The sequence below is a fragment of the Vicugna pacos genome, chromosome 26 (genome assembly GCF_048564905.1).
Source record: "Vicugna pacos chromosome 26, VicPac4, whole genome shotgun sequence".
Lineage (NCBI taxonomy): Eukaryota > Metazoa > Chordata > Mammalia > Artiodactyla > Camelidae > Vicugna > Vicugna pacos.
This window is the reverse complement of record NC_133012.1, coordinates 20,059,496-20,065,252: the sequence shown is the minus strand read 5'-3', so window position 1 is coordinate 20,065,252 and position 5,757 is coordinate 20,059,496. Positions and strand designations below refer to the sequence as shown.

Genomic DNA, 5,757 nt, shown 5'->3' with positions numbered 1-5,757 from the left:
ATACAGGTGCAGCACCTGTCACCTTCAAGATGTGTTAGCTCAAACTAATACAATTCACTTGGGACCTGCTGCTTTTGGGTCCCTTGCTTTAAAGTAGATTCTCACCTTATATCTGTTTCTCCCCATGCCCCGTTCCCCCCCATCCCGCCCCAATGCAGTCTCATTGGCCTTCTCCTAAACTTCTCTGCCCAACACAGGAAGTCCCTTCCTGGAAGGCCATAGCTACTTGTATGTAAACACTTCTAAAAACATAACTCCAGGAGGAGGGTATAGCTCAGTGGTAGAGTGTGTGCTTTATATGCACCAGGTCCTGGGTTCAATCCCAGTACCTCCATTAAAAATAAAGAAATAAACAGGAAAGCTAATTACCTCCTGCCCTTTGAAATGTTTTAAAAATATATTTTAAAATATATAACTCCAGGATTGAGTTCTATGGACTAGAAACAGAAGTATCCAAACATGCACATGTGGTGAGGCGATAGCTGAGGGTTCAGGATTCTGTTCTGTGGCTGTGGTTTCAGAAATAGATCTCACATACATCATTATTTCTTATACCCTCTCATATGATACTATTTGACACAGCACTCACTTTCTTATTTCATAAGGCAATGACCATTACAATTAGAGTAACTATACACAAACTCTGTAGGACAGTTGTCACTCTACCCACCCGCGGACTCAAGTTAAAAACTCGGTAGTCCTTAATGTTTTCCTTCACAACACACATCCTTCTGGCCTATTGGTGTTGATCCCAAATATCTCTGGACCTTGCCCCTTCTGCATCCCCTTTGCATCACATTCATTCAGGTATTGCAGTGGTCTCGGACCTGGGCTTCTAATTTCAATTCCTCTAGGTTAATAGCCACACTACTGTCCAAGTTAAGTAGAAAATTAACTTCAGGTGAAGCACAATTTCAATCCTAACCCTGCCCCTCAAAAACCTCCCTGCACCCTTCAGAATAAAGTCCATATCATTTGACATAACACAGAAAGTCTGTTATATCTGGCATCAGACTTCTTTTCCAGCCTCATCTCCTGTGCCCCACAAGCTCTCTGCCCCTCCCTTGTCAAACCAGCTGCCATTCTTTTTTGTAAAACAACAGAGCTATCCTCTTGTTTGTTGTTTTATCCTTAGCATGGTGCCCAGCACAGAGGCATTCAACTACTTGTGAATTCATAGTTCCTTGCCTTTTGTTCTCATAAACTATTTTAGACTTTAACAGAATATTTTAATCTTTTAATATAAATGTAATCTATATTTATTGTACTGTATGCTGAAAGTACAGAAAAGTTGAAAGAAGATGGCAATCTTACCAGTAAGAAATAGACATGGTGATATTTTATGTATTTCCTTCTAGTAATTTTTCTAAAGGGCCATTTCCAGTCCTCATTCACTCAGCATCTCTCTATCATTTAATAATTCCCATCATGCTGCCTGATGCCTGTGTGACATCCTTCTGTTTTATTTCTTGGCTGATTCCTCTTCTGCTGCCATCCCCCTAAATTATGGTGTTTCTAGACATTCTATCCTCAACCTCCTACTCTCTCATTCAACATCCTTTCTCTTTGAGTGCTCTCACCCACACGAAAAGCTTCAGCTATCACTATTTGGTGATAACTCCAAAATCTCTAACTTCTGAGCTTGGGATGCATTTACCTCCTATATGTTCCTCAGGCACAACAAATTACATACATCCAAAACTAAACTCATAACCTCTTTCCCTACCCCCTTGTCTCTGTCACTTCATTAACCAGCCAGGAAACTGGGAGGCAACATTAACTCCCAGCTTTCCTGAGCCTCTCCCCAAAGCATAGGTCTTATTTCCAATTTCCAGGTGTCTAAACTCATAAGCATAGAATGCATTTCACTCTGTTCTTACGCCCTTGAAAACATGTCAGTGCAGACCCAAAACACAAATATGACCCTAAAATCCACACGGTATCGATAGTCAAGAAATATTTCTTAGCCTTCTGACGTATATAGTCATAAAGCTCTGTGGAAAATGGATCAATATCACAAAATATAATAACCTTTTTGAAAATTTCTGGAAAAAATAACCTTTGCCATACCAAAGAAATCTGACCAACCACCTTGGTCTAAAGCAAAAGATGTTTGAGCAATCTTGTAGAATAAAACTAGAGTGAGCTGCTGAGTGAGGTGTGTCTGTGTTTCACCTGTGGAATGGAACATCCAAAAAGAAGATCTACCTGGATGCATTAGAACTCATTTCTTTTCAAGGGAATTGAGAAAGGACAATGATTACTTGGCCATGTAGCAACTGATCTCTCCATGAATGAAATTTAAAGATACACTCAAGGTTAGCCCTTTTCAAATGGGTTTTTACATTTATTTTCTTAATAAATAAGAATAGTTTGAGAAAATAATTGTTCAAGTAAATGTTATATTAAGTGTCTAAGAGCTTTTCTTGTGAACAAAACAAAGGAAAATCTCTGCCTTCCAAGACGTTTCCTCACAGTCTAGTAAATTGGAATGTTTATTTCTATTGTATCATCCCAGGAATGGCACCGACATCACTTCCATCTAAAATCAGTCTTTAGACCTGTACGTTCCACTTAAGAATGTAGAACATGATGGTGTACTAACTAAAGGGTTAAGTATGTAAATCAGCGATCCATCACCATTCGCTCAGTTTATGCCCTAATTTCCCCACAGTATCTCTGGGTACCACCTCCATCTTGGCCACCAAGGTTCTCTTCCATGCCGCTATAATTCAGCAGAGGTTATAAAATCATGGAAAATGAGTGCTCCATACTTACCAGAGCAGTTGGCCAATATAAAGCCATAGATTATAGTTCTGCATTGCGAAAATATCATTGCGAAGTCTGCGCTGAATAAACATATAGTCACATTAGATTTTAGTGGAGACAGTAGAGCTGTGAAGATGTTGAAAAAGTCATCAAAGTCCAAGGATCACAGACATCAAGTTGGAGAAATTCTTGACTATTACCTCATGTAATTGTTTCTTCCATTTTACTAGAAACTCTGAAATGAGGTTCATTTTGTTGCAATTATTCTCTGAAAATCATGAATTTAAATTGAGAAACATGTTGCCCAATCCTTAGTAATAAATATTAATTTTGTCCTGTTCATCTGATGAAGGGAAGAAATATTCTTTAAAAGTACCAGGATATGTGTGTGTGTGTGTGTGTGTGTGTGTGTGTGTGAAGTGGGGGGGGGGGAGATAAGGTTTTTTTCTTGTCCAAAAGGAAGGCTTTCAACTTTGAAAACTTCATAAATTATTTTTGCTATAATTTCTCTACATCCCATATGGCTTTGAAATATTCATTATTTCTCTAAGGTGATAAACTATAAAGTAGTGCTTTTAAAGTCAGAAGGAAAAAGTGTCTATAGCTTTGCCCTGAGGTTCTTTAGAAAGAATTACTATAATAGTTTCAAGTATTAAAAATATTTTAAACACAAAGTAAACTTCAAAGTTGTAACGTAAATTCAGCAAACCACATGATTCACTGGGTCTGAATATTTGAAGACCTTTTTATTACAGCTTCCACCATTTCCCTATAAGCTCCTTACTCACAGCCTGTGAACCTTGATGACGTTCAGTCTGTTCTCTTTCTCCCCAAACTCCTGAGCACCTTGAATAATACACCTTATTCTATTTGAAACTATTTGGAAATTTGCCAGTCAGAAAGACAGAAGAGTGTCCTAAAACAAAGGATTGAGAGTATTTTTAAATACTCTCACTTTCTCAAAAAGCTTCACCTCCACTACATCCAAAGGGTGATGACAATTCAGACACACAGCTCTTGGCGCTGCCTCCTTCGCCCTTGATGCAACCCCGAGACATTTCCCAGCTGTGCTCCAGGTCCCCTGAGGGTCGCTACAAAGGCAGTCAGAAGAAGACAAGCCCCTGCTCTCGTGGAATTTACGTTCTAGTGGGGGTGATGTCAACAGACAAACAAGCAAACCAGTAAAATAGTTGCAGATCTGTATTCATGTTCTGAAGGAAACAAACAGGAGCTTTGATCGAAAACACTGGAGGAATCTAGGCTGTCAAGGAAGGTTCCTCTGAGAAAATGACATTTAAGCCAAGACTTGGAGAAGGAGAGGTTACTGTAGAGTTTCCTGGGGCTACTGTAACAAAGGACCACAAATTAGGTGGCTGAAAAAAGAGAAATGTATGTCTCACAGTTCTGGAAGGTAGAAGTCCAAGATCCAGGTGTCTATGGGGTTGGTTCCTTCTGAGGGCTGTGAGGGAAGGATCTGTTCCTTGCCTCCTAGCTCCTGCTGGCTGGCCCGCAATCCTGGGCATTCTGTGGCTTGTAGAAGCAACGTCCCATCTCTGCCTTCCTCTTAGCGTGGTGTTCTCCCTGGATTGCATCTGTATCCAGGCTTCCCCATTTTATAGGGACACTAGTCTCATTGGATTAGTGGCCCATCCTACTCCAATATGACCTCATCCTAATTAATGACATCTGCAAAGACATTCTGAGCTGCTGGGCATTAGGATTTCAATATATGAATTTTGAGAGGGACACACTTCAACACATAACAGATATCAGTTATGTGATGACTCCCCAGGGAGGGGGGAAAAGTGGAGACAAAGGCCTAAGAAGCAAAGGAGTCTGGCATATTCTGGAAACCAGAGAAAGTGAATGTGACTGAAGAGTTGTGACTGAGGGTGAGAAGGACACAGGCAGAGGTCAGGTGGGAAGAGGCCAGATCAAGGAGCTAAGATCTAAGATTAGCTAAGATCTATTCTAAGATCAATGGAAAGATTTTGAAGGGTTCTGTGGTTTTAAAAAGTCACGCTATAAACTTCGCAATTGTCTCCTCAACATCAACGAAATGCAAGGATTTCTCAATTTGTGCATTTCTTAGAAGAATTTGCAACTGTTCTTTCATGCCCCTCTCAGTTCATTACATGATGAATTTGTTGAGGAAACACAACCCACTGATGATATTTTGAAACAGTTTAATCTTTTTTCATTTCTTTTTTGTATTTATAAGTTAAAGTATTTATTTGCCTTTAATTTTCTGATTTTCATCTCTACAAATAAATGAAGTAAATTTTTACTTTCCTTTTTTTACCCCACCCCTCATCAAAACTTTCCTTAAAAAAAAAAAATCTGTTTTTTTTTAATACAACTGTGGATTCCAGGAACACGCTAGTTTCCTCAGACTGTTTTGAGTGAACAATGCTAATTTTCAGAGATTGTGTCACCATAAGATCAACATTCATTCCAAAGGTTAATGGTTTTCAGTGTATTTCATTTTTTTTGATTTCTAAAAATATTCAGATTTTTTTCTGTCAGAAACTCCTTGTGTGTAATAAACAGTTTCCACAAAAGTGAATTTTTGTTGGCAGAACAATCAGCACAGGTAAAACTTCGCCATTTGCCTTGGATGTTTGTCATTCGAAAGCAAATACTGGTTTCAACAGCCCATCACATCTTTTCCCAATGTCCAGCTGTGGCGCTGGGTTTTAGCACTGCTCCTCTCCTGACAATCAAAAAAGGGCCACTTCTTCCCTTTGATGTACTGAGGTTTGGAGTAAGATTTCATCTGGGAAAAGTTTCTGTTGCTTAAAAAAAATGGAACAAAGATTAAACGGCCAATGATGGCTGTTAGTTTTGGTTCATTTTTCTATAATTGGAGATAAGAAAGAAAACACTACAAACCAGGAGTGAAGAACCTTAAGACTGAAGGAGAAAAAGAAATACAGAGACTATGGAACAGAAGCCTGAAGAAGGGCTGACGTGGTTGGGTCCATGCTG

At 39.2% G+C, this 5,757-nt stretch overlaps 1 non-coding gene across 1 annotated transcript; it reads left to right on the top strand.

The window, feature by feature from the left end:
* The first annotated feature begins 262 nt into the window (after positions 1-262).
* Positions 263-334, top strand: TRNAI-UAU (transfer RNA isoleucine (anticodon UAU)). The gene has a single exon. It is a non-coding gene; the product is annotated as a tRNA-Ile (tRNA).
* The last annotated feature ends 5,423 nt before the right edge of the window (positions 335-5,757 follow it).